Here is an 11,975-nt window from a genome sequence, read left to right on the forward strand (position 1 = left end):
GGTGGTACGGGTGGCTAGGTGCCACCCGGATCCACCTCCTCCTCGGCATCGAAGACCGCCCCGAGGTGGTGCTTCTCGGCGGCGAGCTGGAGCTCCTCGATCCGGCGGACGATGCAAAGCTGATGTGCTGATTTGATCCGACCGCCAAGCCCCAATCGCCACTGCTCCAGCTCGTCTTGGACTTGGTCTTCGGGCCGGCACAGGCCCTGCACCACACCGACAGCAGCAGGGCAACCGATCTCCACACCAGCCCATGGTCAAAGCCTTTGCTCTTCGCGCAGCAGCACCCATCGCCTGGCTCCCCGCTGCAGCTATGTCCTCCACGCCAGCAGGCCAACAAGCCACTTTTTTCTCTAGTGTGTGTATGTGCTATCATCTCCACTCCTTGTCTCTTCTTTCCGCTAATCCTTCTCTGTTTTGTTTCGCGCGTTCATGCTTGTTAAGGTGCTTATTACTACTTCATCTACTCTATTGCATATCGGTCATGTAGTTTTCTACTTCCAGATCAATTGAAGAATCGAAATGATCTTTTTGGATGTAATTTTTGCGGACTAATTTTTTTTTTCTTAAATTTTCTACTTCCAGATCGGTAGAAGGACGTATATTATAGTTCCTGTTCCTGGATGTGATTTTTTGCAGACTAATTTTTGGCTCTTGACCTTTTCATCCCGAGATCAGTAAATGGATGTAACTATATTAATTCCTCTCTACTCTAGCTGTAATTTTTATCATTTTTCTACGTTTAGAATGTTTTGATTGATAAAAGTGTAAGACACGGTATTTTTGTGATCCCAGTTTTAGTGAGTTTGGATGTAATTTTTATAACTTTTTACATCCGTCACGGTATGGGTGTTTTTAGGGGATGTTGTATTTTTTTCGTAAAAACTGGACGAAGTTTCCCATCTAAAAATTGCACGGGTTGGAATACGCGGAAGGAAATGTGGAGGTGATTTCTATTTTCGGAGTGTCCCTACTGCCAAACTGGTTACCTGTCACTATCGCCGCATCCCCCATTTCTATTTTGGGAAAGAATTAGATTCCGACAGCGGAGCACCCGGTAAAACTAACCGGTAAACGGGCACTCTTTAGAGCATCTCCAGCCGTGTCCCCAAAGCAATTTGGGGCGCGCCGGACCAAAAATCTGTTCCAACCGTGTCCCTCAAAGCCCAATTTTGTCCGGCGCACCTCGATACGGTGTTCGGCGCCCCGAGCCCGTCCCCGTCCCATAGGGGACGCTCCGGGCACGCCGGACACAACGAAAAGCGAGGCGAAGCGACGCGGCCGACGCGTCAGTGGCTCAGTGAAACATCGTCTCCCACCCCCGCCAAATCCCGCCCCTCCAGCCATATCGCGCCTATCTCGTCGCGCATTTCTGGCCTCCCAACACATATCCCGCCGCCGATTCATTTCTCCTATCCCGCCGATTTGTTTCTCCCTCCCGCCGTCCACCGTCGCCGCTACCCTCTCCCCATTCCATGGCGCCGCCGACAGCCCCCAAAAAGATGGACAAGAAAGAGGCCAAGAAGCCGCCGGGCAATGCGACGAAAGGGGCGAAAGCGCCGTCCGTGAAGCCGCGGAAGGCGCCGGCTCCGAAAAAGAAGCCGGAAGGATGGACCGAAGATCAATGGCAGCAAGATTGTCTGCGCCGGAGGATGGCGACGGCGGAGCGGAAAGGACGGAGGGCGGCGGAGCAGGAGAAGAAGACTCTGGCGGGGCGCCAGCACCAGCACATAATGGCCGGGTGTCTCGCCGCCACCAACGCGAGCCCATATAATACGAACGTGCCGGTGTACGTTCCGGGAGTGTTCTCTCCGTCGGCATCCGCCTTCTACAACGACGGCCCCTCCGGCACTCCCGGGTGCGTGACACCTAACTTGTCGCCCCACTACCAGGATGCGCTGCCGCATGGCGGCTTCAACCCCAACAACCTCTACTCCCCGGTGTACGAGCAGCGCGAGCCAGGACCCGGTCCGGACGTCGACCCTTTCACTGGCCGCAAGGGGCCGCTCGAATTCGACGGCGCCGGTGCTGAGGGTGCTGAGGAAGAGGGCGGGGGTGAGGACGAGGAGGATGATGAAGAGGAGGAGATGGAGGACGATGACGACGACGAGGGCGGCGAGGGCGGCGAGGAAGAAGACGAGGAGGGTGCCGGTGACGATGATCTCGTGGAGGTAGACGCGGACGGCGTGAAGAAGAAAAAGAAGAAGAAGGCGTCGGGCACACGATGCCCCAAGTGGACGGTTTTGGAGGATCTTTGTCTGTGCGAGTCATGGGCGACGGTGAGCCATGACTCCATCATCGGCGCCAACCAAAAATACGGGAAGTATTGGGCGAGGATCAAGGCCGAGTTCGATGAGCGCAAGCTCATCAATAACGACTACAACAAAGTGACAATGAAGAGGAGCCAAAAGGCAATGTCGACGCGATGGGCCATCATCCAGGCGTCGGTGAACTCCTTCCATGGATACCATCACGACTTAGTGATCAGAGCCGACAGCGGTGCTGACGTCTCCCAAATGGTATGACTCTTTCTTCCATAATCTGTAGCGCCTACATTGTGTTCGATGAAATGATTCCGCTTCCTTTGGCTAGTTTGATAGGGCCATGGAGGTTTACCGGAGGAACTCGGATGGGCATAAGTCGTTCTCGTTGATGCATTTCTATACCAAGCTCAAAGGGAACGAGAAATGGCGGTTGACGCGCATGTCGCTGTCCAAGGGGAAGGACGCCATTGATCTGGACGCGCCGCAACGTCGGCAGGGCGTCCTACTGGCAACAAGGCTGCCAAGGCCGCCTTGGCCGACGACGCGTCGTGTGAGAAGACGCAGGCGTCGATCACAAAATGCCTCGCGGACGCCTCCTCGACCTTTCTCTCCCGCGACAAAAAGGCCGACGAAAGGTGGGCGGAGCTGCTCAAGAGGCAAGAGGAGAAGTTGGAGCTCAAGAAACGCAGGGACGACATGTCCCTGCTGAGAGCGTCGACAGAGGGAATGTCTCCCCGGACGCGGGCGGCGCACAACTTCTTCAAAGGCCAGATCCTCGATGACATCGAAACCAGAATGGCGGCGGCCGACGTTGCGGCCGACGCGGCGGCCCAGGAAGCGGCAGCGGCAGCAACCGCGGAGCAAGAGCCGGCTGACGCGTCTTCGACTGCTACACCTGCGTCGGCCTATGCGACGGCGGCGGAGCAGACGGAGCATGCACAGGCACCGAGCGGACCGCGACGAGGTCATCGTGATCGACGGGCTCGCGTCGACTCGGGATACGTCGCCGTCGGCCAACCCCTTCTTCTAATTTAGCATGCACTATGGTCTGTAATATGATCGCGCGCCCAGTACTTTGATCGCCGCTACTCTGATCGCGACGATTCGGTGGAAACGATCTCTTTTGAATGCAACAATTTGAATTTCTGATTGGGGGCGGCGTTTGGGGGACGCAGCTGGGAAGTGACGTCCCCCAAACGCGGCATGAACAAAACACGTCGCCCAAACGCTCAATCCGGCGCGGTTTGGGGGAGCTTTGGGGGACGCGGCTGGAGATGCTCTTAGCCACGTCCAAATAGCACCGAACTGCCTCCGCACTCCACATGATCACTTCAATCACTGAGCCGACAGAAATGAACACAAGGCGACGACAAGGAACTTAGAGCATCTCCAACGGGCCGACTCATTTTGGATGTCCGATTGTGTAAGTTTGCATCGGCCCACGGATGCCATGCGGCTCAGGGCGACCGTTTGCGTCGGGTACTGATACGTCTCCGACGTATCGATAATTTCTTATGTTCCATGCTACATTATTGATGATATCTACATGTTTTATACACATTATATGTCGTATTTATGCATTTTCCGGCACTAACCTATTAACAAGATGCCGAAGAGCCGGTTCTTGTTTCTGCTGTTTTTGGTTTCAGAAATCCTAGTAAGGAAATATTCTCGGAATTGGACGAAATCAACGCCCAGGGTCCTATTTTCGCACGAAGCTTCCAGAAGACCGAGGGGGAAAGGAAGTGGGGCCACGAGGCGCCGCCACAATAGGGCAGCGCGGCCCAGGTCTTGGCCGCGTGGCCCTAGCGTGTGGGGCCCCCGTGACTCTCCCGACTCCGCCCTTCCGCCTACTTAAAGTCTTCGTCGCGAAACCCTCTGTACCGAGAGCCACGATACGGAAAACCTTCCAGAGACGCCGCCGCCGCCAATCCCATCTCGGGGGATTCAGGAGATCGCCTCCGGCACCCTGCCGGGAGGGGAATCATCTTCCGGAGGACTCTTCATCGCCATGATCGCCTCCGGAGTGATGAGTGAGTAGTTCACCCCTGGACTATGGGTCCATAGCGATAGCTAGATGGTCGTCTTCTCCTTATGTGCTTCATTGTTGGATCTTGTGAGCTGCCTAACATGATCAAGATCATCTATCCGTAATACTATATGTTGTGTTTGTCGGGATCCGATGGATAGAGAATACTATGTTATGGTGATTATCAATCTATTACCTATGTGTTGTTTATGATCTTGCATGCTCTCCGTTATTAGTAGAGGCTCTGGCCAAGTTTTTGCTCTTAACTCCAAGAGGGAGTATTTATGCTCGATGGTGGGTTCATGCCTCCATTAAATCTGGGACAGTGACAGAAAGTTCTAAGGTTGTGGATGTGATGTTGCCACTAGGGATAAAACATTGATGCTATGTCTAAGGATGTAGTTATTGATTACATTACGCACCATACTTAATGCAATTGTCCGTTGTTTGCAACTTAATACTGGAAGGAGTTCGGATGATAACCTGAAGGTGGACTTTTTAGGCATAGATGCATGCTGGATAGCGGTCTATGTACTTTGTCGTAATGCCCAATTAAATCTCACTATATTTATCATATCATGTATGTGCGTTGTTATGCCCTCTCTATTTGTCAATTGCCCGACTGTAATTTGTTCACCCAAATGATGCCCTCTTATGGGAGAGACACCTCTAGTGAACTGTGGACCCCGGTCCTATTCTTTACATCGCATACAATCTACTGCAATTGTTCTTTACTGTTTTCTGCAAACAATCATCTTCCACACAATACGGTTAATCCTTTGTTACAGCAAGCCGGTGAGATTGACAACCTCACTGTTTCGTTGGGGAAAAGTACTTTGGTTGTGTTGTGCAGGTTCCACGTTGGCGCCGGAATCCCTGGTGTTGCGCCGCATTACATTTCGCCGTCATCAACCTTCAACGTGCTTCTTGACTCCTACTGGTCCGATTAAACCTTGGTTTCTTATCGAGGGAAACTTGCCATCGTGCGCATCATACCTTCCTCTTGGGGTTCCCAACGGACGTGTACATCTACGCGCATCAAGCAAATTTCTGGCGCCGTTGCCGGGGATATCAAGACACGCTGCAAGGGGAGTCTCCACTTCCCAATCTCTTTACGTTGTTTTTGTCTTGCTTTGTTTTATTTACTACTTTGTTTGCTGCACTTAAACAAAACACAAAAAAATTAGTTGCTAGCTTTACTTTATTTACTGTCTTGCTCTCTATATCAAAAACACGAAAAAAAAATTAGTTACTTGCATTTACTTTATTTACTTTTTGTCTATTTCATCATGTTTCCTCCTAAGTACACTCTAAAAGACATACCGGTAGGCCAAGGGTCTATAATTGGAAGAGATAATATAGAAGATTTTTTCACTCATGTTAGTACCGTTGAAGATTTTGAAGATAGACACTTGGTAGAACTTGCTCCTACTTATGAAATTGCTGTTGCTTCTTTAGTACACATGTTGGAAACTAAATTTGTTAATCTCAACCCTATAATCCAACACATGTTTCTCACACTCGGTGATATGGAGGAAGGGAGAAGAAAGATTTTGTCTTAGAAACCCTTCTTAAAGAATTTGGTAGCATAGCAAGAGAGGCTAGAAAGGTCTTTATTAAATACAATATGCTTGGTTCTTACACCAACTTTGCTAGTACCCTTAGAAAAATGGATATTGATAGAATAAAGTACACTAATAATGTTAATGATGTAGGGGATATTAAGACATCAATACCCTGCAAGCTTGCAGGAATGTTTGAGGCATTAGAAGATAACTATGGTTGGCTTGTTCCTGAAAATTTGTTTGATGAGAATAGCAAGCCTAAGAATAATGAAAAAGGAGCCGCTAAAACTTACATAGATGAGATAACATGCATTGTTGAGAAAACTCCTAACACCCCTGGTAATAATGTTGATGCTTCATCTCTTGATAATACTTGAATTACACTTTCTGCGCCTAGCTGAAAGGCGTTAAAGAAAAGCGCTTATGGGAGACAACCCATGTTTTTACTACAGTACTTTGTTTTATATTTGAGTCTTGGAAGTTGTTTACTACTGTAGCAACCTCTGCTTATCATGTTTTTGTGCCAAGTAAAGTCTCTATGGTAAAGTTGATGCTAGATTTGGATTGCTGCGCAGAAACAGCATTGCTGTCTGTCACGAATTCACGCAGAAGTCTCTGTAAAAAAATCAAAAAAATCTGCAAATTTACGTGTGTGATCCTCAGATATGTACGCAACTTTAATTAGTTTCGAGTTTTTCCGTTTGAGCAAGTCTAGTGCCCCTTTCAGGTTCGTCTTTACGGACTGTTCTGTTTTTGACAGATTCTGTCTTTTATTTCGCATTGCCGTTTTTGCTATGTTGGATGAATTTCTTTGATCCATTAATGTCCAGTAGCTTTGTGCAATGTCCAGAAGTGTTAAGAATGATTGTGTCACCTCTGAACATGTGAATTTTTGATTGTGCACTAACCCTCTAATGAGTTTGCTTGAAGTTTGGTGTGAAGGAAGTTTTCAAGGGTCAAGAGAGGAGTATGATATACTATGATCAAGAGGAGTGAAAGCTCTAAGCTTGGGGATGCCCCCGTGGTTCACCCTGCATATTTTAAGAAGACTCAAGCGTCTAAGCTTGGGGAGGCCCAAGGCATCCCCTTCTTCATCGACAACATCATCAGGTTCCTCCCCTGAAACTATATTTTTATTCAGTCACATCTTATGTACTTTGCTTGGAGCGTCTGTTTGTTTTCGTTTTTGTTTTTGTTTGAATAAAATGGATCCTAGCATTCACTGTGTGGGAGAGAGACACGCTCCGCTATTTCATATGGACAAATATGTCCTTAGGCTTTACTCATAATGTTCAAGGCGAAGGTTGAATCTTCTTCGTTAAATTGTTATATGGTTGGAATCGGGAAATGCTACATGTAGTAATTCTAAAATGTCTTGGATAATGTGATACTTGGAAATTGTTGTGCTCATGTTTAAGCTCTTGCATCATATACTTTGCACCCATTAATGAAGAAATACATAGAGCTTGCTAAAATTTGGTTTGCATATTTGGTCTCTCTAAGGTCTAGATAATTTCTAGTATTGAGTTTTGAACAACAAGGAAGACGGTGTAGAGTCTTATAATGTTTACAATATGTCTTTTATGTGAGTTTTGCTGCACCGGTTCATCCTTGTGTTTGTTTCAAATAACCTTGCTAGCCTAAACCTTGTATCGAGAGGGAATACTTCTCATGCATCCAAAATCCTTGAGCCAACCACTATGCCATTTGTGTCCACCATACCTACCTACTACATGGTATTTCTCCGCCATTCCAAAGTAAATTGATTGAGTGCTACCTTTAAAATTCCATCATTCGCCTTTGCAATATATAGCTCATGGGACAAAATAGCCTTAAAAACTATTGTGGTATTGAATATGTACTTATGCACTTTATCTCTTATTAAGTTGTTTGTTGTGCGATAACCATGTTTCCTGGGGACGCCATCAACTCTTTGTTGAATATCATGTGAGTTGCTATGCATGTTCGTCTTGTCTGAAGTAAGGGAGGTTTTCACAAACAAATGGTTTGTGTATGCATACTGTTAGAGAAGAACATTGGGCCGCTAACTAAAGCCATGAATCATGGTGGAAGTTTCAGTTTGGACATAAAACCTCAATCTCTTATGAGAATATTAACTGTTGTTGAATGCTTAAGCATTAAAAGAGGAGTCCATTATCACGTTGTCTATGTTGTCCCGGTATGGGTGTCTAAGTTGAAGAATGATCAAAAGCGAGAAATCCAATGCGAACTTTCTCCTTAGACCCTTGTACAAGCGGCATAGAGGTACCCCTTTGTGACACTTGGTTGAAACATATGTTATGCAATGATGATCAGTGTTAACCCAAGCTAATTAGGACAAGGTGCGGGCACTATTAGTACACTATGCATGAGGCTTGCAACTTGTAAGATATAATTTACATAACTCATATGCTTTATTACTACCGTTGACAAAATTGTTTCATGTTTTCAAAATAAAAGCTCTAGCACAAATATACCAATCGATGCTTTCCTGTTTGAAGGACCTTTCTTTTACTTTTATGTTGAGTCAGTTCACCTATCTCTCTCCACCTCAAGAAGCAAACACTTGTGTGAATTGTGCATTGATTCCTACATACTTGCATATTGCACTTGTTATATTACTTTACATTGACACTATCCATGAGATATACATGTTATAAGTTGAAAGCAACCGCTGAAACTTAATCTTTCTTTGTGTTGCTTCAATACCATTACTTTGATTTATTGCTTTATGAGTTAACTCTTATGCAAGACTTATTGATGCTTGTCTTGAAGTACTATTCATGAAAAGTCTTTGCTTTATGATTCATTTGTTTACTCATGTCATTACCATTGTTTTGATCGCTGCATTCATTACATATGCTTACAATAGTATGATCAAGGTTATGATGGCATGTCACTCCAGAAATTATCTTTGTTATCGTTTACTCGCTCGGGACGAGCGTAACTAAGCTTGGGGATGCCGATACGTCTCCGACGTATCGATAATTTCTTATGTTCCATGCTACATTATTGATGATATCTACATGTTTTATACACATTATATGTCGTATTTATGCATTTTCCGGCACTAACCTATTAACAAGATGCCGAAGAGCCGCTTGTCGTTTCTCGCTGTTTTTGGTTTCGAAATCCTAGTAAGGAAATATTCTCGGAATTGGACGAAATCAACGCCCAGGGTCCTATTTTCGCACGAAGCTTCCAGAAGACCGAGGGGGAAAGGAAGTGGGGCCACGAGGCGCCGCCACAATAGGGCGGCGCGGCCCAGGTCTTGGCCGCGCGTCCCTAGCGTGTGGGGCCCCCGTGACTCTCCCGACTCCGCCCTTCCGCCTACTTAAAGTCTTCGTCGCGAAACCCTCTGTACCGAGAGCCACGATACGGAAAACCTTCCAGAGACGCCGCCGCCGCCAATCCCATCTCGGGGGATTCAGGAGATCGCCTCCGGCACCCCGCCGGAGAGGGAATCATCTCCCGGAGGACTCTTCATCGCCATGATCGCCTCCGGAGTGATGAGTGAGTAGTTCACCCCTGGACTATGGGTCCATAGCAGTAGCTAGATGGTCGTCTTCTCCTTATGTGCTTCATTGTTGGATCTTGTGAGCTGCCTAACATGATCAAGATCATCTATCCGTAATACTATATGTTGTGTTTGTCGGGATCCGATGGATAGAGAATACTATGTTATGGTGATTATCAATCTATTACCTATGTGTTGTTTATGATCTTGCATGCTCTCCGTTATTAGTAGAGGCTCTGGCCAAGTTTTTGCTCTTAACTCCAAGAGGGAGTATTTATGCTCGATGGTGGGTTCATGCCTCCATTAAATGCGGGACGATGACGAAAAGTTCTAAGGTTGTGGATGTGTTGTTGCCACTAGGGATAAAACATTGATGCTATGTCTAAGGATGTAGTTATTGATTACATTACGCACCATACTTAATGCAATTGTCCGTTGTTTGCAACTTAATATTGGAAGGGGTTCGGATGATAACCTCGAAGGTGGACTTTTTAGGCATAGATGCATGCTTGGATAGCGGTCTATGTACTTTGTCATAATGCCCAATTAAATCTCACTATATTTATCATATCATGTATGTGCGTTGTTATGCCCTCTCTATTTGTCAATTGCCCGACTGTAATTTGTTCACCCAACATGCATTTATCTTATGGGAGAGACACCTCTAGTGAACTGTGGACCCCGGTCCTATTCTTTACATCGCATACAATCTACTGCAATTGTTCTTTACTGTTTTCTGCAAACAATCATCTTCCACACAATACGGTTAATCCTTTGTTACAGCAAGCCGGTGAGATTGACAACCTCACTGTTTCATTGGGGAAAGTACTTTGGTTGTGTTGTGCAGGTTCCGCGTTGGCGCCGGAATCCCTGGTGTTGCGCCGCATTACACTTCGCCGCCATCAACCTTCAACGTGCTTCTTGACTCCTACTGGTCCGATTAAACCTTGGTTTCTTACTGAGGGAAACTTGCCACTGTGCGCATCATACCTTCCTCTTGGGGTTCCCAACGGACGTGTACATCTACGCGCATCAAGCACCTCCAGCGGTGCAGACGCATTTTTTTTAGCGGAGACAGCGTCAGGGTCGTTAATGGTGTTTTACGTCCCGTCAAGGACTGCCGCTGGTGATTAACTGTTCCCGCGCGACGACGGTCGTTCCCGCTTGACCAATACATTGGCAAGTTTCGCCGGCGTTTCGTGCGCGCGGAAAACGACCTGCGCGGCAACGCCGTTTCCCGCCCCGCCGTGGCTATATATGTTGGACACCGGCGGGGGTGACGGACACACCTCAAGCTAAACCCTAGCATCCATCCATGGCCGAACGCAGCCTTAGTTGGGAACAGGTAGTTCAGATGTGTCGCCACATCCACCCGAAGGAGGACGAGGAGATAGTCGCCGCCGGCGTTCAGGCCGAACAGCTGGACCTGGAGGCGGCGGAGGCGGAGGTGGAGGCGGCAGAGCACGCGGAAGGGCGCCTCGCGGCGACCAGGGCGGAGATCGCCAACGCCAGGGCCGAGCTCGCCGACGCCAGGCTGAGCTCGCGGAGGCGCGGGGGGCGGTGGCGGCCCCACCAGCGGACGCCGTCATCCACGACATCGCGGACGACGACGCCCCCGTACCCGGCCGCTTCGAGTGCGTCAACGACCAGTTCATTCTGGTTGCGTCCTTCGAGACCCTGGTTGGGGACGCCCTACGCCATCAGGCTTGGTTGGCGGAGGAGGAAGCCCACAACTATGAGATCGGCATGGCTCGGGGGTACATGTGCTCCGACCTGGACTCGCTACAGCGGAAGGGCCCTTCTCCCGCGCGGGTCGAGCAGGAGAACCGGGAGCTGACGGGCGCCATCGCCGCCAGGGATGAAGCGGTGGCGGAGGCGGCTAGGAGCAGGGCCCGCTTCCACGCCCAGCTGGCAGGGTTGCAGGCGGCGGCCCAGGCGAACGAGGCGGCGGGGGAAGCGATGGCAGCGGCGGCGAAAGCGACGACGGCCCAGGCGGCGGCGGAGGCCAACTCTACGGCTAGGACAATCCTGTGGGACTCCTCCCTGGCCGAGGCCCTCGAACGCCGCAGGCGGGACGAGGTGACAAATCTGCGGCGTGCGCGGCATGCGGAGTGCGCGAAGCGCTCGCGCTTCGACGACGGCGCCGGCCCCTCTGGCGGCCAGTAGTAGGCCGCGCGGCTGCGAGTAACCGAGGCCGCGGTAGGCCGTTGTAGTTTTAGGTTAACTCGACTAATCATCTCTGTAAAGATGGTCCTTTTGGCCAATCAATAGTAATGACAAAATATTTTGCTTACCTAATCACTGCCGACCGGGCCCGGATGCACAAAACGCGGACACTTTCCGCGACCGCGCAGCGTCCGCGGAGCGCAAACCTGGCGCATATTTGGGCCAGATTTGTGTCGCTACGGACGGCCCGGTCACTTTGCGATGTCTCGCTGAAGGTGGTACCAGACATATTTTTTGGCCCGGCGGGCGCAACCGGTCGCTCAGCGCCGCTATAGATGCCTTACGCTAGATGTGCACGGATACGCTGGCTAACTAAAGAGAAGGAAAGGGTCCAAATTTCATCAGCTCCCGATGAGAGTGTGCCATGGAGCTTG

This window comes from Lolium rigidum, chromosome 3 (genome assembly GCF_022539505.1).
Source record: "Lolium rigidum isolate FL_2022 chromosome 3, APGP_CSIRO_Lrig_0.1, whole genome shotgun sequence".
NCBI lineage: Eukaryota > Viridiplantae > Streptophyta > Magnoliopsida > Poales > Poaceae > Lolium > Lolium rigidum.